A 26,041-nucleotide genomic window follows, 5' to 3' on the forward strand; every position below is an offset into this window, starting at 1 on the left:
GTACAGGCGGGGACTTAGCACGCACCCCTGAGGGGCCCCTGTGTTGAGGGTCAGTGTGGAACATGTGTTTTTACCTACCCTTACAACCTGAGGGCGGCCCGTCAGGAAGTCCTTAGCTTAGTGATGAGCTTTGAGGGCACTCTGGTATTGAGCGCTGAGCTGTAGTCAATGAATAGCATTCTCACATAATTGTTCCTTTTGTCCAGGTGGGAAAGGGCAGTGTTGAGTGCAAGAGACTGCATCATCTGTGGATCTGTTGGGGCGGTATGCAAATTTGATTGAGTGTAGGGTTCCTGGGATAATTGATGTGATTGTATGCTGTAGCGTCACATACATGTGTTTAGCAGATGTTATTGCGGGTGTAGCGAAACGCTTGTCCTTCTGTGCTTTATTGCGGGACAGGTACAGGATGGTAACAACAACTGCCCGAGTTACACCAGGAACACACAATCCCTCCATCAGTGCTCAGACTGTCCGCAATAGGCTGAGAGAGGCTGGGCTGAGGGCTTGTAGGCCTGTTGTAAGGCAGGTCCTCACCAGACATCACCGGCAACAACGTTGCCTATGGGCACAAACCCACCGTCGCTGGACCAGACAGGACTGGCAAAAAGTGCTCTTCACTGACGAGTCTGACGAGTTTTGTCTCACCAGGGGTGATGGTCGGATTCGAGTTTATCGTCAAAGGAATGAGCATTATACCGAGGCCTGTACTCTGATGCGGGATCGATTTGGAGGTAGAAGGTCCGTCATGGTCTGGGGTGGTGTGTCACAGCATCATTGCAGGCAATCTCAACGCTGTGCATTACAGGGAAGGCATCCTCCTCCATCATGTGGTGCCCTTCCTGCAGGCTCATCTGGTGGCTCATCATGACAATGCCACCAGCCATATTGCTCATTCAGTGCGTGATTTCCTGCAAGACAGAAATGTCAGTGTTCTGCCATGGCCAGCGAAGAGCCCGGATCTCAATCTCACGTCTGGGACCTGTTGGATCGGAGGGTGAGGGCTAGGGCCATTCCCCTCAGAAATGTCCGGAAACTTGCAGGTACCTTGGTGGAAGAGCTGGGTAACATCCCACAGCAAGAACTGGCAAATCTTGTGCAGTCCATGAGGAGGAGATGCACTGCAGTACTTAATGCAGCTGGTGGCCACACCACACCAGTTCTTGCTGTTGATGTGGCCACCAGATTTGCCAGTTCTTCAAATCAAATCTAATTTTATTTGTCACATACACATGGTTATTCCCATCAATTCCCATTATTAAAGTGGCTGGAGTTGAGTCAGTGTGTTGGCAGCAGCCACTCAATGTTAGTGGTGGCTGTTTAACAGTCTGATGGCCTTGAGATAGAAGCTGTTTTTCAGTCTCTCGGTCCCAGCTTTGATGCACCTGTACTGACCTCGCCTTCTGGATGATAGCGGGGTGAACAGGCAGTGGTTCGGGTGGTTGTTGTCCTTGATGATCTTTATGGCCTTCCTGTGACATCGGGTGGTGTAGGTGTCCTGGAGGGCAGGTAGTTTGCCCCCGGTGATGCGTTGTGCAGACCTCACTACCCTCTGGAGAGCCTTACGGTTGTGGGCGGAGCAGTTGCCGTACCAGGCGGTGATACAGCCCGACAGGATGCTCTCGATTGTGCATCTGTAGAAGTTTGTGAGTGCTTTTGGTGATAAGCCGAATTTCTTCAGCCTCCTGAGGTTGAAGAGGCGCTGCTGCGCCTTCTTCACGATGCTGTCTGTGTGAGTGGACCAATTCAGTTTGTCTGTGATGTGTATGCCGAGGAACTTAAAACTTGCTACCCTCTCCACTACTGTTCCATCGAAGTGGATAGGGGGGTGTTCCCTCTGCTGTTTCCTGAAGTCCACAATCATCTCCTTAGTTTTGTTGACGTTGAGTGTGAGGTTACTTTCCTGACACCACACTCCGAGGGCCCTCACCTCCTCCCTGTAGGCCGCCTCGTCGTTGTTGGTAATCAAGCCTACCACTGTTGTGTCGTCCGCAAACTTGATGACTGAGTTGGAGGCGTGTGTGGCCACGCAGTCGTGGGTGAACAGGGAGTACAGGAGAGGGCTCAGAACGCACCCTTGTGGGGCCCCAGTGTTGAGGATCAGCGGAGTGGAGATGTTGTTGCCTGCCCTCACCACCTGGGGGCGGCCCGTCAGGAAGTCCAGTACCCAGTTGCACAGGGCGGGGTCGAGACCCAGGGTCTCGAGCTTGATGACGAGCTTGGAGGGCACTATGGTGTTAAATGCCGAGCTGTAGTCGATGAACAGCATTCTCACATAGGTATTCCTCTTGTCCAGATGGGTTAGGGCAGTGTGCAGTGTGGTTGAGATTGCATTGTCTGTGGACCTATTTGGGCGGTAAGCAAATTGGAGTGGGTCTAGGGTGTCAGGTAGGGTGGAGGTGATATGGTCCTTGACTAGTCTCTCAAAGCACTTCATGATGATGGAAGTGAGTGCTACGGGGCGGTAGTCATTTAGCTCAGTTACCTTAGCTTTCTTGGGAACAGGAACAATGGTGGCCCTCTTGAAGCATGTGGGAACAACAGACTGGGATAGGGATTGATTGAATATGTCCGTAAACACACCAGCCAGCTGGTCTGCGCATGCTCTGAGGGCGCGGCTGGGGATGCCGTCTGGGCCTGCAGCCTTGAGGGTTGACACCGTAGGCTGCAATGAAGGAGAGTCCGCATGTTTTAGTTGCGGGCAGTGTCAGTGGCACTGTATTGTCCTCAAAGCGGGCAAAAAAGTTATTTAGTCTGCCTGTGAGCAAGACATCCTGGTCCGTGACTGGGCTGGTTCTCTTTTTGTAATCCGTGATTGACTGTAGACCCTGCCACATACCTCTTGTGTCTGAGCCGTTGGATTGAGATTCTACTTTGTCTCTATACTGACGCTTAGCTTGTTTGATTGCCTTGCGGAGGGAATAGTTACACTGTTTGTATTCGGTCATGTTTCCAATCACCTTGCCCTGATTAAAAGCAGTGGTTCGCGCTTTCAGTTTCACACGAATGCTGCCATCAATCCACGGTTTCTGGTTTGGGAATGTTTTAATCGTTGCTATGGGAACGACATCTTCAACGCGTGTTCTAATGAACGTACACCGAATCTGAGGAACTTGAAGCTTTCACCTTCTCCACCGTGGTCCCATCAATCTGGATAGGGGGGTGCTCCTTCTGCTGTTTCCTGAAGTCCTTAGTTTTGTTGACATTGAGTGAGAGGTTATTTTTCCTGGCACCACACTCCCAGAGCCGCTCTTATATGCTGACCAGACCGGACACGTCGCATGCGCGACACCAGGGGCTAAAATAGAACTCATTCCTATTTCTGATGCAGATCGCGCTGAAAGTCCTGCCTCTCCCATCTCCTCATTGGTTTATAGAAGCAGGTACCCACGTGCCATCTCCTCATTGGTTATACCCACGTGGGTGACTGAAAGACTAACTGTTTTGCTGGTAGTCGTGGTAATACAATGAAAGTTTAGATGTGATCTCCATATAAGTTAAACAATGAAAAAGCCTGGAAGGAGGAGAGATGACTAGAAACGATTCGGTTGGCTGTTTTTGTCAGAGGTCCTTGTGCATTTCAGGTAAAATAACAACTCAATGTTTATACCCCAGGACAAATTAGCTAGCAAGCTAGCTAAATAGGACAAATTAACGTTAGCTAGCAAGTGCAAGCTAACTAGCTAAATTGCCATACACGTTTAATGATTTTCAACCTGTCCCCAAATGAATGTCATTGGTTCCGAGTTTGTTTTGATATTTTAACCTGCGTGTTGTGATCGCGTTTGGTGTGGGGGGGGGAAATAAATTTATGCACGAGAGCGCACGACGGCACACGTTGAGTTTGAGTTAATTTTTTATTTTTACAGGGACAGTGCACATTAATCAACGTTTCAGTAAAAGTGCCGGTTTTAGCCAGCCGGCTAATTTTCAACCGCAGTCCCTGGGCAAGTTATTATAAACAATTACAATATAGACAATAGCAACATAGAACAAGCAAGACATAGCATACAGACAGAGCAACATAGAACAAAAAGCAGCAAGACAAAATTCATAAAAGCAACAAAGTGTTTCCACGTGCGGAGCCGGTTTGGGTTCCGTGTTACACTATTCCAGCGGACGCTTGGCATTGGGCATAATGATCTTAGGCTTGTGTACAGCTGCTCGGCCACGGAAACCCATTTCATGAAGCTCCCAACGGACAGTTATTGTGTTTACATTGCTTCCAGAGGCAGTTTGGAACTTGGTTGTGAGTGTTACAGACTATTTCTACATGCTACGCATTTAGCCCTCGGCGGTCACGTTCTGTGAGCTTGTGTGGCCTACCACTTCGTGGCTGAGCCGTTGTTGCTCTTAGATGTTTCCACTTCACAATAACAGCACTTACAGTTGACCGGGGCAGCTCTAGCAGGGCAGAAATTTGACGAACTGACTTGTTGGAAAGATGGCATCCTATGATGGTGCCATGTTGAAAGTCACTGAGCTCTTCAGTAAGGCCAGTCTACTGTCAATGTTTGTCTATGGAGATTGCATGGCGGTGTGCTCGTTTGTATACACCAGTCTGTATTGGATGTGACTGAAATAGCCAAATCCACAAATTTGAATCCACATACTTTTGTATACATAGTGTACCTTGTGAAAAGCCTGATGACCACCAACACCGGATTTGTTTCTCCCGTTGGAACAATAAACACCTGGGACAGTGATGTTATAGTACTGCTGGATTGTTTCACACTTTATTCACTGGCGGATTGTGAGGGGAAACAGCTCATATCCCCTCTTATCCTCTTTCGCTCGACCGAACAAAACCCACCAACCCAGTTTCCTGATCATAATGGAAATATAGCTCACCCCATGAAGAACACAGACTGTGCTGAAAACACAATATATCCTCAAATAAAACAAGGAAAAAGAAAAACACTATTTACAGTAAGGTTTAAATCACAGTTAACATGACAGAAAAAGAAAAACACTATTTACAGTAAGGTTTAAATCACAGTTAACATGAAAGAAGAAGAAAAACACTATTTACAGTAAGGTTCAAATCACAGTTAACATGACAGAAAAAGAAAAACACCATTTACAGTAAGGTTTAAATCACAGTTAACATGACAGAAAAAGAAAAACACTATTTACAGTAAGGTTTAAATCACAGTTAACATGAAAGAAGAAGAAAAACACTATTTACAGTAAGGTTTAAATCACAGTTAACATGAAAGAAGAAGAAAAGCTGTAATGTATAAAATAACGTATTGTTATATCTTAGGACTTCTTACACTTCTCTTAGAATCTTTTCTTTTTTTCATGAAAGAAAAGTGAACCTTTTCAAGTAGGCACTCCCTGTACTTCTAAACTCTGGTTCCATGTCAGATTTTAACACAGGGGAGTAGTTTGAAGCATTCCTAAACTCACAGACCTTTAATTCTAGGGTCAGATTGAAAACACTGTGGGGAGCTCTACAGCATTCCTAAACTAACATCAAACTGGTCTTGAGTCAGATATTGAACAGTTGGGAAAAGCACAGATGAACACGGGGTCTTGTTCTCTGGTCTACAGAAATCTAAGACATTCCTAAACTAACATCAAACTGGTCTTGGGTCAGATATTGAACAGAGGGTAAAAGCCCTGGGAAACATTACTGAACACTGGGTCTTGTTCTCTGGTCAGGTTGAGACCACTGGGGTGTAGTTTTCTACTTCTTAGTAGGATGGTTCACTTGTGTTTTGCACACATTTTTGACTTAAAGTTCCGCAAAGTCTCGTACACACACACACACACACACACACACACACACACACACACACACACACACACACACACACACACACACACACACACACACACACACACACACACACACACACACACACACACACGTCGTCAGAGACTGTGGACAGATTTACCTGTCAATCTAGAGGGTTTTCTCCTGAGAGGTGGTGCAGACAGTCATCCTGGTCTTATTTTCTTTGTGTGGGTGTTCGTGCCAGACACAGAAGCCTCCACTCAAAGTAAATTTGCTCACTTTTCTTTCACTTTTGTGCTTTTAATAACTCTTCTCAATTTATAGAAACCATTTAAAAACTTGTTAATGTCTATAAACCATTTAAAAACGTGTCAATGTCTAGAAACCCTTTCAACTTTTCTCAATGTTTCAAAGCCCTTCTTAATGTCTCAATGCCCTTTAAATTATTTTCAATGTCTCAAAGCCCTTCAAAACTCTTCTTAATGTCTCAAAGCCCTTTAAATTCTTCTCAACATAAACAAATCTGGACTTAATGGGGCTGAATTAAGGTGTCAGGACATCAAAGCCAGGATGTGGGCATGGCATGGCATGGGAAAGTGTGTGTGTGTGTGTGTGTAGGTATGTATGTTGGTTCAAACCGATCTACACACATATTAGCTACATCTACAGATCCATCTATATACAGCTGTGTCAGATTCAGAGCTGATTGTATTTCATGTAGCTCAGATTCAGAGCTGTCTGTATTTCATGTAGCTCAGATTCAGAGCTGTCTGTATTTCATGTAGCTCAGATTCAGAGCTGTCTGTATTTCATGTAGCTCTGATTCAGAGTTTTACTTCTAAATGGCACTCTATTTGCTATATAGTGCACTACATTTGACCAGAGCTCCATGGGCCCTGGTCTAAAGTAGTGCACTACATGTGGAAACTCTAGTATAAAAAAAAGTGGAGGGGGGGAAAAAACAGGACCATGGAAGAGAGGGCTAAGAATAGCAGCTAATAGTGTGAAACCTGCCACTGGCTCTCTCTCACACACACACACACACACACACACACACACACACACCTTGGAAACGAGTCTGAACAGTAACCTAAGCTGTCCCACCACAGAAACCAAGGCAATCAGCAAATCAAAGTGCTGTGTGTGTGTGTGGGGGGGGTAGGTAAACGAAAGCAGAAGACGTGGTGGAAACAAATCGTCCGAAAAATGAGCGGTGTGTGTGTGTGTGTGTGTGTGTGTGTGTGTGTGTGTGTCTCTGCAATCTGATGTATAGTTGAATGAGAGAGATTTTGCTCACTCATCCCCTCATCTTCCCCCTTCCTTCACTCCTGGAGAGCATCTGAGGTCCATTCTCTCCCCTCTTCTTCCACCACACACAAATACAACATCTCTCTCTGATGGGCCACTCTCCTCTCTAACTGTGCCCAGACAATTTCTTAACATGAAATAAAAGGGAACGAAGGAGAGTGGAGGGGTTCGGTGAGGAAGGAGAGAGGAGGAGAGGAGTGGAGGGGTGAGTGCAGAGTTGGAGAGACAGAGACAAAGAGACCGAGAGAAAGAGAGCGAGATGAAGGATGATGGTGAAGGAAAGAGTGGAGAGGGGTGGAGAGTAGAAGAGAGAGGAGTAGAGAGGAAATGAGAGAGAGAATGGTGAAGTGGAGAGGAGAGGGGTGGAGTGGAGGAGAAGAGAGAAGAGCAGGGTGGAGAGGAGAAGGGTGGAGTGAGAAAGAGGAGAGGGGTAGAGTGGAGAAGAGAGAGAGAGAGAAGAAAAGAAAAGAGAAGAGAAGAGAAGAGTGGAGAAGAGAGAGAGGAGAAGAGTAGAGAGACGAGAGCAAGGAGAGGGGTGGAGAGGAGAGGGTGGAGATGAGAAGAGAGAGAGGAGAAGAGAGGAGAGGGGTGGAGTGGAGTTTAGAGAGAGAGGGAGAGAGGAGAGGAGAGGAGAAGAAAGAGGAGAAGAGGGAGAGAGGAGAAGAGTGGAGAGGAGAAGAGGGAGAGAGGAGAAGAGTGGAGAGGAAAAGAGAGGAGTCAAAGGAGAAGAAATTAAGTGTTTGTTCACAACCACCAGCTGATAACTTCTCTTATCTCTTGCCCAGCTAAACCACATGCCACTAGGCCACACCGAGGGAGCTGTGTGTGTGCGTGCATGAACAAGACAGGGCACGTGCCAGACAGACAGAGAGGAGAGAAAGTGTGAAAGAAAAAGGTCAAATAGGATGAATGGAGAAAGTGAGAGAATAAGAGAGAAAATATGGCCATGGAGAAAGAAGGCGAGAGAGCAAGAGAGTAACAGACAGACAGATGGGGGAAAGATGAGTGGAGTTAGCAGGGGCTCGGCTTTGACCTGGTTCCACTCTCTCCCCCATGGTCACCCAGTCGCCTGATGACCACACACATCGCCGGCCCGCCGTCGTGCAACTGGCAGGGCACAGACGCCATCGCCCCACGACACAGAGCCGCCGCCACAATCCTCCAGACACCCCAGCGGGCCACCATTTCTGCTTGACAGCCTTTGGAGATGATAGTTCGCCGTAACAACAAAAAAATGACCGTTGTGTCCGTGGAAAATTTGGGAGGGAAAGTGTGAATGTCAAACAACGCTTAGACTGCTACTGTATGTAGACAACATATATATTTTGCTTAGTTATATAGTTGTATTACTAGCAAAACATAACGGCTGCTAAGACATTAACATAAAATCTACAGGTTTTTGAATTGTCGAGTTAAACGTTAAGTTAAATGAGGAGTGAAATGTACACAGAGTATAACAGTGTGTATACAGACAACGGTGACTGGGGGATGGGACGCAAATCGGCAACTTGCTCTACATGTTCCGACTCCGGTTGAACCTTTAGGTCCTCGACTTCTGACTCCCCTGTTAATGGCTTATTATTCATTTATTAAAATGACTATTTATTTCTGTTTATTTGGGACGCGATATCTTTAAGGCTTTATTCGTTCCAGCTTTAAAAGGCCTGGTGCAGTCAAGAACGTGATTTACCTGTGTTTTATATACATGAGTGTACAAAACCTGCTCTTTCCATGACATAGACTGACCAGGTGAAAGCTATGATCCCTAATTGATATCACTTGTTAAATCCACTTCAAATCTGCATAAATGAAGGGGAGGAGACCGGTTAAAGAAGGAGTTTTAAGCATTGAGACAGTTGAGACATGGATTTTGTGTGTGCCATTTAGATGGTGAATGGACAGGACAGATGATAGTAGGTTTGAGTGGGTCAAGAACTGCAATGCTGCTGGGTTTTTCACAATCAACAGTTTCCTGTGCTTATCAAGAATGGTCTACCACCCAAAGGACATCCAGCCAACTTGACACAACTGTGGGAAGCTAGCATCCCTGTGGAACGCTTTCGACACCTTGTAGAGTCCATTTCCCAACCACTTCAGGCTGTTCTGAGGGCAAAAGGGGGTGCAACTCAATATTAGGAAGTGGTTCCCAATCTTTTGTACACTAAGTGTATATTTCCACACTATGAGTTTGTAATAATAATGTGAAATTGTGAAAATTATGATAATGCCCTTTTAGTGTAAAAGCTGTTTGAAAAGGCTGATTTAAATTTCTGCCTGTTTTTGGCCTTCCTGGTGACATCACCAGGTGGTAAATGAGTTAGACTAATAAGGAAGAGGGATCCAAACATTTCTGCCAAAAACAACTCCTTTTCAATTTCCCCCTCCACACTCAGATCACTTCCAGACGGTCCTTGAAACATTTTTTGCTTGAGAAATTTCTCTTTGCTAAGAATGTATTTTTTACCTTTTTAATTTCAAACAATCAACACCATAGTGCCCACCAAACTCACGACTAAACTAAGGACCCTGGGATTAACCAGTTATTAAAAAAATAAATAATTGATCTTTATTTAACTGGGCAAGTCAGTTAAGAACAAATTCTTATTTACAATGACGGCCTACCCCGGCCAAATTCGGACAACGCTGGGCTAATTGTGCGCCACCCTGTGGGACTCCCAATCACGGCCAGATGAGATACAACCTGGATTCGAACCAGGGACTGTAGTGACACACTGAGATGTGATGCACTGAGATGCAGTGCCTTAAACCACTTGGGAGCCCAAATGTAATCAAAAATCTACATAAAACCCTAAAGTCATTAGTTATCATGAGAGGGTCATAACCAATAACTAGTAGTGCTGCATACTCAGAAAAAGGATCAAATCTTACTTTTCTGGTTTAAAAATAAAAGTTATATATTGCTGAGGTCACAAGCTCAAGTTCACAGTACAAATATGAAACATTTGATATGATGCATTTGCTATTCAACAACACTATGAATAAGGCTGGAAGTGACAAAAGCTTTCTAAATTTAACATAATCAAATTATAAAACGACTAACTATAAGATTTCACCTGTAAAATACATATTTTCATGTTTAGCGTTCGATAAATGTGCTTATTTTCTTAAGGTCTCTTCTCTGCCCCCATCGCTTTGAACTTCTCAGAGCTCTAGCTTGACTTTCTGAATTCATTAGGAACTCACCTTTCATTTCATATTAATCTTGTCCATCTATGACAAACAGAAAGTTGTTTTTTTTGTTTTAAATCTATGAACTATTTTAGATTAATGGCTATAAATAGATCTCTGAATATGCTACCGTGATGAAGCCACTCTTCTACTGCGCTAGCATGTAACAATTACAGGCAGTTGTGCTTTGTCAGTGGCTGCAATGTGGGGTTCAGCCTGGGATTGATGGACAGTCAGAAGAGCTACTTAAATGGTAGGAGGAACATCCCAGCTTCAAGTGGTTTCAGATTGCACATCCTACGTCACACAGGCTCAAAACAAATACTACTGGGTCCGTGAAAACCAGGGCTATCACTCAATGTAAGGCATTTCAATCTACCGTGTCCACAGATCGATTTATAAGTGAAAATGTCAGTCGGAACCAGTACCAGAACCACACAGGTCCCCAAAACAGTGGTCCTTACATCGCACATGTTTTAAACTCTTCCCTCTGCAACTGTATCCTGGACTTACTGACAGACTGCCCCCAGGTGGTGAGGGTAGGCAACAACACGTCTTCCCCGCTGACCCTCCACACAGGGGCCCCACTGGGGTGCGTGCTTAGTCACCTTCGATACTCCCTGTTCACCCACGACGGCGAGTCTGCGCACAACTCCAACACCATCATTAAGTTTGTTAACGACACGATGGTGGTAGACCTGATCACCGACGACGACGAGGGAGGAGGTCAGAGAGCTGGCAGTGTGGTGCCAGCACAACAATCTCTCCTTCAGCGTGAGCAAAACAACGGAGCTTATCGTGGACTACAAGCAACTGAGGGCCGAGCACGCCCCCATTCAGATCGACAGGGCTATAGTGGAGGAGGTCAAGAGCTTCAAGTTCCTCAGTGTCCACATCACTAAGGATCTATTATGGTCCACACACATCAACACAGTCCTGAAGAGGACACGACAATGCCTCTTCTCCCTCAGGAGGCTGAATAGATATGGCATGGAGCCTCAGATCCTCAAAACGTTCTACAGCTGCACCATCGAGAGCATCCTACACGGAACTACACATTCCTATGCACGCTCACTGGTTGCATCACTGCTTGGTATGACAACTGCTCGGCCTTCCGACCGTAAGGCACTACAGAGGGTAGTGCGTACGGCCCAGTACATCACTGGGGCCCAGCTCCCTGCCATCCAGGACCTCTATACCAGGTGGTGTCAGAGGAAGGACCTAAAAATTGTCAGAGACTCCAGCCACCCAAGTCATGTTCTCTCTGCTACCGCACGGCAAGAAATACCAGAGCGGCAGGTTTGGGACCAAAAGGATTCTCAAACGTTTTTACCCCCAAAGCCATAAGACTACTGAACAGTTAGTCAAATTTATTTCCAGACTACTTACATAAACCCCCTTTATTTTATATTCAGAAACATTGCACTGGCTCTATGCTCACTAGACTTTATCCACACATAATCCACTGGCTCTATGCTCACTAGACTTTATCCACACATACTACACTGGCTCTATGCTCACTAGACTTTATCCACACATACTACACTGGCTCTATGCTCACTAGACTTTATCCACACATACTCCACTGGCTCTATGCTCAATAGACTTTATCCACACATACTCCACTGGCTCTATGCTCACTAGACTTTATCCACACATCCTCCACTGGCTCTATGCTAACTAGACTTTGCCCACACATACTCAACTGGCTCTATGCTCACTAGACTTTATCCACACATACTCCACTGGCTCTATGCTCACTAGACTTTATCCACACATACTACACTGGCTCTATGCTCACTAGACTTTATCCACACATACTCCACTGGCTCTATGCTCACTAGACTTTATCCACACATACTCCACTGGCTCTATGCTCACTAGACTTTATCCACACATACTACACTGGCTCTATGCTCACTAGACTTTATCCACACATACTACACTGGCTCTATGCACACTCACTAGACTTTATCCACACATACTACACTGGCTATATGCACACTCACTAGACTTTATCCACACATACTACACTGGCTCTATGCACACTCACTAGACTTTACCCACACATACTACACTGGCTCTATGCTCACTAGACTTTATCCACACATACTACACTGGCTCTATGCTCACTAGACTTTATCCACACATACTACACTGGCTCTATGCACACTCACTAGACTTTATCCACACATACAACACTGGCTCTATGCACACTCACTAGACTTTATCCACACATACTACACTGGCTCTATGCACACTCACTAGACTTTATCCACACATACTACACTGGCTCTATGCTCACTAGACTTTATCCACACATACTACACTGGCTCTATGCACACTCACTAGACTTTATCCACACATACTACACTGGCTCTATGCACACTCACTAGACTTTATCCACACATACTACACTGGCTCTATGCACACTCACTAGACTTTACCCACACATACTACACTGGCTCTATGCTCACTAGACTTTATCCACACATACTATACTGGCTCTATGCACACTCACTAGACTTTATCCACACATACTACACTGGCTCTATGCACACTCACTAGACTTTATCCACACATACTACACTGGCTCTATGCACACTCACTAGACTTTATCCACACATACTACACTGGCTCTATGCACACTCACTAGACTTTATCCACACATACTACACTGGCTCTATGCTCACTCACTAGACTTTATCCACACATACAACACTGGCTCTATGCACACTCACTTGACTTTATCCACACATACTACACTGGCTCTATGCACACTCACTAGACTTTATCCACACATACTACACTGGCTCTATGCACACTCACTAGACTTTATCCACACATACTACACTGGCTCTATGCACACTCACTAGACTTTATCCACACATACTACACTGGCTCTATGCACACTCACTAGACTTTATCCACACATACTACACTGGCTCTATGCACACTCACTAGACTTTATCCACACATACTACACTGGCTCTATGCACACTCACTAGACTTTATCCACACATACTACACTGGCTCTATGCTCACTCACTAGACTTTATCCACACATACAACACTGGCTCTATGCACACTCACTTGACTTTATCCACACATACTACACTGGCTCTATGCACACTCACTAGACTTTATCCACACATACTACACTGGCTCTATGCACACTCACTAGACTTTATCCACACATACTACACTGGCTCTATGCACACTCACTAGACTTTATCCACACATACTACACTGGCTCTATGCTCACTCACTAGACTTTATCCACACATACAACACTGGCTCTATGCACACTCACTTGACTTTATCCACACATACTACACTGGCTCTATGCACACTCACTAGACCTTATCCACACATACTACACTGGCTCTATGCACACTCACTAGACTTTATCCACACATACTACACTGGCTCTATGCACACTCACTAGACTTTATCCACACATACTACACTGGCTCTATGCACACTCACTAGACTTTATCCACACATACTACACTGGCTCTATGCTCACTAGACTTTATCCACACATACTACACTGGCTCTATGCTCACTAGACTTTATCCACACATACTACACTGGCTCTATGCTCACTAGACTTTATCCACACATACTACACTGGCTCTATGCTCACTAGACTATCCACACATACTACACTGGCTCTATGCTCACTAGACTGTATCCACACATACTACACTGGCTCCATGCTCACTAGACTTTATCCACACACACACACACACACACACACATATATGGATGCCACACACACACACACACATACGGATGCCACACACACACACACACACACACACACACACATATATAGATGCCACACACACACACATATAGATGCCACACACACACACACACACATATATAGATGCCACACACACACACACACACACACACACATATAGATGCCACACACACACACACATATATAGACGCCACACACACACACACACACACACACACACACACACACATAGATGCCACACACACATGGATGCCACACACACACACACACACACACACATATGGATGCCACACACACACACACACACACACACACATATGGATGCCACACACACACACACACACACACACACACACACACACACACACACACATGGATGCCACACATGCCACACACACACACACACCACACATGCCACACACACACACATATGGATGCCACACATGCCACACACACACACACACACACACACATAGATGGATGCCACACACACACACACACATATGGATGCACACACACACACACATATGGATGCCACACACACACATATGGATGCCACACACACACATATGGATGCCACACACACACATATGGATGCCACACACACACACATGGATGCCACACACACACACACACACACACACACACATATGGATGCCACACACACACACACACACACATATAGATGCCACACACACACACACATATAGATCCCACACACACACACACACAAATGGATGCCACACACACACACACACACATATGGATGCCACACACACACACATATGGATGCCACACACACACACATGGATGCCACACACACACATATGGACGCCACACACACACACACATATAGATGCCACACACACACACATATGGATGCCACACACACACACACACACATATGGATGCCACACACACACACACATATGGATGCCACACACACACACCACACAGACACACACACACACACACACACACACACACACACACACACACACACACACACATATAGATGCCACACACACACACACACACACACATATAGATGCCACACACACACACACACACACACATATAGATGCCACACACACACACACACACACACATATATGGATGCCACACACACACACACACACACATATAGGATGCCACACACACACACACACACATATGGATGCCACACACACACACACACACATATATAGATGCCACACACACACACACACACACACACATATATGGATGCCACACACACACACACACACACATGGATGCCACACACACACACATGGATGCCACACACACACACACACACACACACACACACACACACACACACACACACATATAGATGCCACACACACACACACATATGGATGCCACACACACACACATATAGATGCCACACACACACACATATAGATGCCACACACACACACACACACATATGGATGCCACACACACATATAGATGCCACACACACACACACACACACACACACACACACATATGGATGCCACACACACACACACACACACACACACACACACACAGATGCCATAGATGCCACACACACACACATATGGATGCCACACACACACGCACACACACACATGGATGCCACACACACACACACACACACACACACACACACACATATAGATGCCACACACACACACACATATAGATGCCACACACACACACACACACACACATATAGATGCCATGCACACACACACACATATAGATGCCACACACACACATATGGATGCCACACACACACACACACACACACACACACACACACACATACACACATAGATGCCACACACACATATAGATGCCACACACACACACACCACACACACATGGATGCACACACACACACACACACATAGATGCCACACACACACACACACACACACACACACACACACACACACATATAGATGCCACACACACACAATATAGATGCCACACACACACACACACACACACACACACACACACACACACACACACACACATAGATGCCACACACACATATGGATGCCACACACACACACATATGGATGCCACACACACACACACACACACACACACACATATGGATGCCACACACACACACATATAGATGCCACACACAAATATAGATGCACACACACACACACATATGATGCCACACACACACACACATATGATGCCACACACACACACACATGCCACACACACACACACACACACACACACATAGATGCACACACACACACACACATATAGGATGCCACACACACACACACACACACACACACACACACACACATGGATGCCACACACACACATGGATGCCACACACACACACACACACACACACACACATGCCACACACACACACATATATGATGCCACACACACACACACATAGATGCCACACACACACACACACACATACATATAGATGCCACACACACACACACACACATACACCACACACACACACATATGGATGCCACACACACACAGATGCCACACACACACACACACACACACACACACACACACATACATAGATGCCACACACACACACACACACACACACACACACACATATGGATGCCACACACACACACACCACACACACACACACACACACACACACACACACACATACACATATGGATGCCACACACACACACACACACACACACACACACACACACACACATATGGATGCCACACACACACACACATATGGATGCCACACACACACACACACATATGGATGCCACACACACACACACACACACACACACACACACACATATGGATGCCACACACACACACACATATGGATGCCACACACACACACACACACATATGGATGCCACACACACACACACACATATGGATGCCACACACACACACACACACACACACACATATGGATGCCACACACACACACACATATGGCACACACACACACACATATGGATGCCACACACACACACATGGATGCCACACACACACACACATATGGATGCCACACACACACACACATATAGATGCCACACACACACACACACACACACATATAGATGCCACACACACACATATGGATGCCACACACACACACACACATACATATAGATGCCACACACACATATGGATGCCACACACACACATATGGATGCCACACACACACACACACATACATATAGATGCCACACACACATATGGATGCCACACACACACACACATATGGATGCCACACACACACACACACACATACATATAGATGCCACACACACATATATGCTGCTACTCTGTTCATTGTCTATCCGCATCACATTTGATTTGAGTAGGCCTGAGGTTTTTCATAGTTTCCCAGAAATGATTTGATATTGAGATAAAAACAGCTGCATTGGACCTTTATACTTCCCTACCAAGCAAAAAAGACAGTAACTGCTAATAGCATGGAACTGAGAAAAACAGCTTTTATTTACCTTGGTTTCATAGTAACTTTATACAGTTACTGCTAACATGACCACCATTCTCTCCAAAACACAATACGAGGCAGGATACTTGTACATGATTAAGCATGTATTTAATGAAGCAAAAATGTCCTTAGATTATTTTCAACCAAATGAACAGTTACTGCCTTTTTGCTTGGTAGGGCAGAATACTTAGGTGAATGAAGTGAATTCAATAGCTTGATTGCTGTTGGCAGTTTCCCTCTATGCCAAGTGATTACACCGCTGTGAGTGAGGTTAGCTAACCCCTGGTCCCATTCATTAGGCACGAAACAAAAAGCAACAGGGAGGGACTAGCTGAACTTGCCCAATGTGAAACGCTCATATTCGGTTTCCGTTGTAAAACATTTTGCTTTGGCATGCCCTGATGAATACGACCCGTCTGGATGTTTGTCTCTTTCTGCCTCTGGGCTGCATTCAGAGGAGTTGTGTTCCTGAACGTTCCCCAGCGCACTCTCGTTCCTCAATAACACCTCCTGAACAGCCTACTGTGTAAGCCTTTGGGGCCTTTTAACTGTTAGTTTCACTCAGTGTGAGTTTTATACATCTGTTAATGGAGGGGAGAATTTCACACCTGTGGAGGTTATCTGCTCGATCTCAATGCATGACTTTATTTAACTAGTTAAGAGCAAATTCTTATTTACAAAGATGGCGTACACCGGCCAAACCCGGACGACGCTGGGCGAATTGTGCGCCACCCTATGGGACTCCCAATCACGGCCAGTTGTGATACAGCCTGGAATCGAATCAGGGTGTCTGTAGTGACACCTCTAGCACTGAGATGCAGTGGCTTATACCGCTGCGCCACTCGGGAGCCCATTCTCTAGACTCTAGAGAGTAGTAGTACAACTGCAAATGGGAGTTGTAGCGATTGCGGAATAGTCTCTCTCACATCTCTCTCTCACACACAAACACACTTCCGGGGCCGGAGGTGCGCTCTTTATCACTGTGACAGTTCCATTTAACACGTGGCTCGAACACACTTAGCCTCACATCCTTGTTTCCTGTGCCCCCATAGTGAGCAATAACACCCCCACCACTTAACATTTGAGACGGGCGTAAAGCAGGAACAGATCCCATCGCCATTCACTGAAAAGCTCATCATATCCCTCCAGATCTGGAGTGACAGCAGACTGATGGTGGGATTGGGGGTTTGCTGTTATCCAAGACAAAGAGAAGAGGCGATGTATTCAAGCTGCAAAACTTATTGAGAAACAGATGTATGTAACCGAGTCACATTGAATAGCTGGGTTATACTGTATGCCTATACACTGAGTATACAAAACATTAAGGATGCCTGATCATTCCATGACAAAAGCTTTCCCCTGGATTCACCTGGTCAGTCTATGATCCCCTATTGATGTCACTCGTTAACTCCAAAAGATTTAAGTGCCTTTGAACGGGGTATGGTAGTTGGTGACAGGCGCACCGGTTTGTGTCAATAGCTGCAATGCTGCTGGGGCTTTCCTGCCGAACAGTTTCCTGTGTGTATCCAGAATGGTCCACCACCCAAAGGAGATCCAGGCAACTTCACACAACTGTGGGAATCATTGGAGTCAACATGTGGAATGCTTTCGTCACCTTGTAGAGTCCATACCCCAGATTAATTGAAACTGTTCTTAGGGCAAAATGGGGAGCAACTCCATTAAAGATGTTCCTAATGTTTTGTGCACTCAGTGTATGTTGCCACTTGAGAAAGCACACGTTGTACTGGTCATCTGACCTGGTAGGCCTTCCGTTTTCTTGTGGAAGACAAGTCTGCTTATTTAAGTAGTGTTGTACAGGAAATCACAGATGTACAACACGTGGCCATTTGTAGATGGGATAAGGGATATGAGTGATATAAGCATGCAGGCAGACAGGCAACGAACACACGCACACACACACACTTTAGGCCTACATATTGGATAATGCTTGGCACAACTCAAAATACAAATTAGGTTACTGAATAGGGTAGGACGACATGTTTTATATCCAAGAATACAGGATTCATCCAAGGCCTACATCTGACCTTTCCAGTGAAGCATGTTATCACCAGAGACCCTGAGCTCTAATGTCTCTCATCAACACACCTACTGACAATTAAAAAGAAAACTCCAGGGCTGGCAGAAAGCCAACAGTGTAGTGCTGCAGTGAGGCCTCTTCTCTCCCAGCAGCGGCATTAAATCTAAAACACATGGCGAAACAGATGACTTTTTTTCTCAGGTCTTTCATTACAGCTACCGACGGACGGATGCTGACTGTTGCGGAGACGGATGCCGACTTGCTGTGACCTCGGGCATGGGGCGGCTACTACCAATTTCGCAACGCGAGCGGCAGCCATCTGCACAGTTGGACCTCCCGCCACTCTCTCACCCCGTAGGACACAGTACACAGAGATCCGGCCGTTTTCACATGGTGATTAATCACAGCGGACACGCTGTGCTGAACATGGCCAATCACCTCTATTAGCCCGGGAACCGCCGCCAACACAAGGCCAGACAGAGGAGACTTTGTTGGCGAGAACACATGTCATTGTCCGCCGGTCGCGGCCGCGACGCCTGGGTCCATTTTGCAGACATTGTGCGGGGCTTGTTTCGACAACCTCGCCATGCACGGCCATGTATTTCCTCCCCAGTATAGGCTACGTTTCCTATTTCATATTTTGCCACAAGATTCATTTTTCATGAATGTTTCATATTAGGCCTACATGCTAGAAGAAGATGAAAAAAGGGACTTAGCAAAAAGTAGCAGAAATTACATCTGGGGTGGCTTCTTCCACGGCAATAATTGGCACATGAAAGTTGTTTTGCACGTTGATACTCGACCCCTAACTTCTAATTATATTTCACTTTCTCCGAAGGGCCCGTGGTGGGGGTTCGATGACAAAACGACCAGGTTACAATGCATTTCCTTTCTACAGTTGAATCCAAGCCCAAGTAGCAGCAGCAAAGACTCCATCACTCTCCCTTGTTACAGCTGACGGGTGAATCCTCACTAAAACTAGGAAAGATACCACTTTGGAACGTTTCATTTTTAATATTCATGTTTATATATTCATAAATTTAGAAAATTGTTATTGAAATAAAAATAACTTACTACTCATATTACAGCGCAAGAGGTAGAGCTTCATTTGATACACAGTCCTTTGTAGCGCATACATATGAAACGTTATATAGTATTAAAGGAGGTCTGGGTAAGGCCAACAAAAATTCCAAATTAAAACATAATTGAGAAATAATTCAGATACTGTATAATTTGTATGTCAACAATTCTTTCTCCAAAATACCCCTTGATGGATAAAATATATATATATATATATCCTGGTCTTGTTTTATTATAGTTTGGTGAGGAATCACCCTCTCATCTCTCAGGTGTATCTCCTCAGGTGCAGGTGAGCATTAGAAGGGTAGCCTACTGTGAAAATAAAAGTCCCTAACGAAGTCTCAATGGCAATGCCATAATAAAAGTATCAGATACACAACATTTCTGATTCGGATTATAAAACATTTATTTCAAATTCATGGCTTCTTATAGCAGGTAGCCTAACGGTTAAGTGCATTGGGCCAGTAACAGAAAGGTCATTGGTTTTGAATCCCTGAGCCGAAAAATCAGCCATTCTGCCCTTGAGCAAGGCAGTATACCCCCAGCAACGACTCTCTGGGAGCCGTTGACGTGGATTAAGGCAGCAGCCCCCCGGACCTCTCTTATTCGGAGGGGTTGGGTTAATTGCGGTAGACACATTTTGGTTGAATGTATTCAGGTTGTGCAAGTGACTAGGTATCCCCTTTCCATTCCCTGTACCTGCTTTCAAGACCAGATAAGAGGACAAGATTGACCTATCTGAAGTGTGAGGTGACCAATTCAGGACTGTACGCAGCAGAAGGGCCGCTGGTTGCTCTAGTTATAGTGTCATACAGAAGGTTCAGGGCCCATATCCACAAAGTATATCAGAGTAAGAGTATTGATCTAGGATCAGTCCATATAACCTTATGATCTAAAAAGGCAAAAAAATTATCTAAAAAGGCAAAAAATGATCCTAGATCAGCACTCTTACTCTGAATTGCTTTGTGAATATGGGACGTGATCCTCATCTACCTCCTAATTAGGGGATCCGAAGGCATCTCACTGTTCAACACATTGTGTTAGCCTACCTCGATATCAAGGGTGGAAATCAGTCTGGGAACCCACTAACGTAAAATCCTTTAATTCACCTTATATTAATTTTTTACATGTCAAAATGATTTCACTCCCAGTCCATGCCTGTATATAAACCCTCAATTCCTAGGCTACTGATTTACATACACAAATTACCACTGCCATAAGCATTCTGTATGCTTAGCCGGTTTCATCTCAACCAAATGCCATTGACATTTGCCGACATTTCCCTCTGCAGGAACCCACAACAGTCACGGCCCATTGGCAAGAAGATGATGCAGTCGTCTGGATTCTTAATAAAACGAAATAAGACTGGGGTAGTAGGACTTAACATATGGGTTAACGATAGGCTACATACCTACGCCCTCCCAGGCCCACCCATAAACTAGGGGAAACACTGGCCTAAGGGACCGTGGCTAGATAGCATTTAAGTGAACCAGTTATGTAGCGTTGTCAGTTACCTGCATTGCTGTTAATGCTCATCCTGGACTGGCCAGTCGACGGAACAGCTCCTGATCGCTCCCAGACAAAACTGTGGGCAGCAATGCCGGAGAAGACAGGGAGTCATGCCAATCAAAAGAGCTGTCAAAGAGGGTATTCAATGGCACGCCAGGATGTCCACGGCACGCCAGCAGTTCCGCCAGTGGGGATGCCTTCAGGCTGGCAGACACACAGGCGGGCAATGCAAGGGGGCAAGGGTCTTGGCAAAAACCTTGCGTTGGGTTGGCATGCCTTTTGGTCGAGTAGAGCTGGCATCACTAGGCCACTACCAGACTGCCCCTGTCCCCAGTCCGGTAGGGAGTCGAGAGAGAGAACACACAGTCATGCTGTGGAACAAAAGTAGCATTGGCAGGAAGAAAGGTTGTTTTTAAAACGCATCTTGTCTCTGAAGTCAATAAAGGCTTTGTAGTGAATGGGGTTGGAAATAGGCGTTGTGAATCACAATGAATCGCGGCCTGCTGAGCTTTGTGGATCAGATGGGTTTAATCAGATGGTTTTAATTAATAGCAGACGTTTGATAGCCGACTCTGCTATTGAAGCGATGAGGCAGGATAATGCGAGGCGCACCATGTCACAGTTAGCTTTTTGGTTTAGTTCCAGGGCCCACGGAGGCACAGATAAGACAAGACTAATCAATGTTTATCGTAAAGAGAACTGTCAGTCTCACATCTATCCTGGTCTTAACCATAAAAATGGTGTGTAGTTACCTTCAACAATTGCCCCTTGGGTATTAATAGAGTGGATGGAATTAAAACTAATCTCCCCTGGCCTATAGACTACCTGCAAAATGGGAAATATTTAAATCATTGACATTTTAATGAGCATACGAAGGCAATCTGCAATCTAATACAGATGAGACAATACAATGTAAAGTGTTATTGTAATCCCAGAGGTGGTGCTTGTTGCTTTAGCGGTCAAACCCTGCTATCAAACGTTACACAGCGGGTCTAAGTGGACTACAGATGCTCTTCTCTTTGAAGAAACCTGCACGACTATAGTAGAACAAAGTAACAGTTTATCAAAATAAGCAGTTTGTTGAGAAAATAAGAACCATGACAACCTGCATGTGAGAACTCAAGACTCAATATAGACAAAGGCCCACAAAGGACGTCAACAAAGGACGTCAACAAAGGACGTCAACAAAGGACGTCAACAAAGGACGTCAACAAAGGACGTCAACAAAGGACGACAAAGGACGTCAACAAAGGCCCACAAAGGACGTCAACAAAGGCCCACAAAGGACGTCAACAAAGGCCCTCAACAAAGGACGTCAACAAAGGACGTCAACAAAGGCCCACAAAGGACGTCAACAAAGGCCCACAAAGGACGTCAACAAAGGCCCACAAAGGACGTCAACAAGGGCGTCAACAAAGGCCCACAAAGGACGTCAACAAAGGACGCCAACAAAGGCCCACAAAGGGCGTCAACAAAGGCGTCCAACAAAGGCCCCAAAGGCGTCAACAAAGGACGCCAACAAAGGCCCACAAAGGACGTCAACAAAGGACGTCAACAAAGGCCCACAAAGGACTTCAACAAAGGCCCACAAAGGACTTCAACAAAGGCCCACAAAGGACGTCAACAAAGGCCCACAAAGGACGTCAACAAAGGCCCACAAAGGACGTCAACAAAGGCCCACAAAGGACGTCAACAAAGGCCCACAAAGGACGTCAACAAAGGCCCACAAAGGACTTCAACAAAGGCCCACAAAGGACTTCAACAAAGGCCCACAAAGGACTTCAACAAAGGCCCACAAAGGACGTCAACAAAGGCCCACAAAGGACTTCAACAAAGGCCCACAAAAGGACTTTGAATTGAGAGGATGGCTGCCATTATACGGGATACTAACCAACTGTGCTATGTTTTTTTGTGTGTGTTTTTTTTCATAATGCTGCTGCTTCCGTCTCTTAGGATCGAAAAGAGCTCCTGGACCTCAGAAGAGCGATTACTCGCCTCAAACTGGACTAAGATTTTTTTTATTTAATGAGTCCGACGCGAAGGACAAACGGCTTTGTAAAGACAAGGCCCAAATCTCCATAATCGGCATGAAGAACAGATGGAGAAAAAGGGGAAGGAGGGGTGCCTTGTAAGAATTTGCTGACGAGTAGGTAAACCACCACTACCCTCCGTTTTATTGGAAATGTGCAATCACTGGAAAACAAACTGGACAATCTACGATTAAGACAATCCTACAAACCGGACATTAAAAACGAATAACTTATGTTTCACTGAGACGTGGCTGAACGACGACGCAGATAATATAGAGCTGGCTGGCTGGCTTCTCCGTGCAGCGGCAGGACAGAGCAGCTACATCCGGTAAGACAAGGGGTGAGGCTGTATGTATATTTGTCAATAACTGCTGGTGCACAATGTCTAATATTAAAGAAGTCTTGAGGTGTTGTTCGCCTGAGGTAAAATACCTCACGATAAGCTGTAGACCACACTATATCTACCAAGAGAGCTTTTAATCTATATTATTGGTAGCCATTCTATTTACAACCAAACTGAGGCTGGCACTAAGACCGCTGTATAAGGACATAAGCAAACAAGAAAATGCTCAACCAGAAGCGGCACTCCTAGTGGCCAGGGACTTTAACGCAGGCAAACTTAAATCAGATTTACCTCATTTCTACCAGCATGTCACGTGCAACCAGAGGGGGAAAAAAATACTCTGGACCACCTTTACCCCACACACAGAGGCATACAAAGCTCTCCCTCAACCTCCAGTTGGCAAATCTGACCATAATTCGATCCTTCTGTTTACAAGTAATAACTAAAGCAGGAAGTACCAGTGACCCGCTCAATACGGAAGTGTTCAGATGACACGGATGCTATGCTAAAGGACGACTTTGCTAGCACAGACTGGAATATGTTCCCGGGATTCATCCAATGGCATTGAGGAGTTTAACACCTCAGTGACCGACTTCATCAATGACGTCGTCCCCACAGTGACCGTAAGTACATTTCCCAACCAGAAGCCATGGATTACAGGCAAAATCTGCACCGAGCTAAAGGCTAGAGTTGCCGCTTTCGAGGAGTGGGACACTAATTCAGATGTTTATAATAAATCCTGATATGCTCTCAGATGAACCATCAAACAGGCAAAGCTTCAATACAGGATTAAGATTGAATCCTACTACACCGGCTCTGACGCTCATCAGATGAGGTAGGGCTTGAAAACTATTACGGTCTACAAAGGGAAACCAAGCTGCCCAGTGATGCGAGCCTACCATACAGGCTATATGCCTTTTATGATCGCTTCGAGGCAAGCAACACTGAAGCATACATGAAAGCACCAGCTGTTCCAGACGACTGTGTGATCACGCACTCCATAGCCGATGTGAGCAAGACCTTTAAACAGGTCAACATTCACAAAGCCACGGGGCCAGACGGATTACTGACATGTCCTGACATGTACTCAAAGCATGTGCTTACCAACTGGCAAGTGTCTTCACTGACATTATCAACCTCTCCCTAACAAGTCTAATATCTACATGTTTCAAACAGACCACCATAGTCCCTGTGCCTAAGAAAGTGAAGGTAACCTGCCTACATGATTACCACTCACGTCGGTAGCCATCAAGTGCTTTGAAAGGCTGGTCATGGCTCACAACACCATCATCCCGGGAACGCTCAACCCACTCCAGTACGTATTCCGCCCCACAAGATCCACAGATTACACAATCGTGTCCACATCACCAACAAACTATCATAGTCCAAACTGAGAGAGTCATGAAAAAAAAAGTTATATAGCTGCAGCATCAAGAGCGACCTGACCGGTTGCATCACCGCCTGGTACGGCAAATGCTCGGCATCTGACCTTAAGGTGCTACAGAGGGTAGTGCATCACAGGTACATCCA

Source organism: Oncorhynchus keta, chromosome 19, assembly GCF_023373465.1.
Source record: "Oncorhynchus keta strain PuntledgeMale-10-30-2019 chromosome 19, Oket_V2, whole genome shotgun sequence".
Taxonomy (NCBI): domain Eukaryota; kingdom Metazoa; phylum Chordata; class Actinopteri; order Salmoniformes; family Salmonidae; genus Oncorhynchus; species Oncorhynchus keta.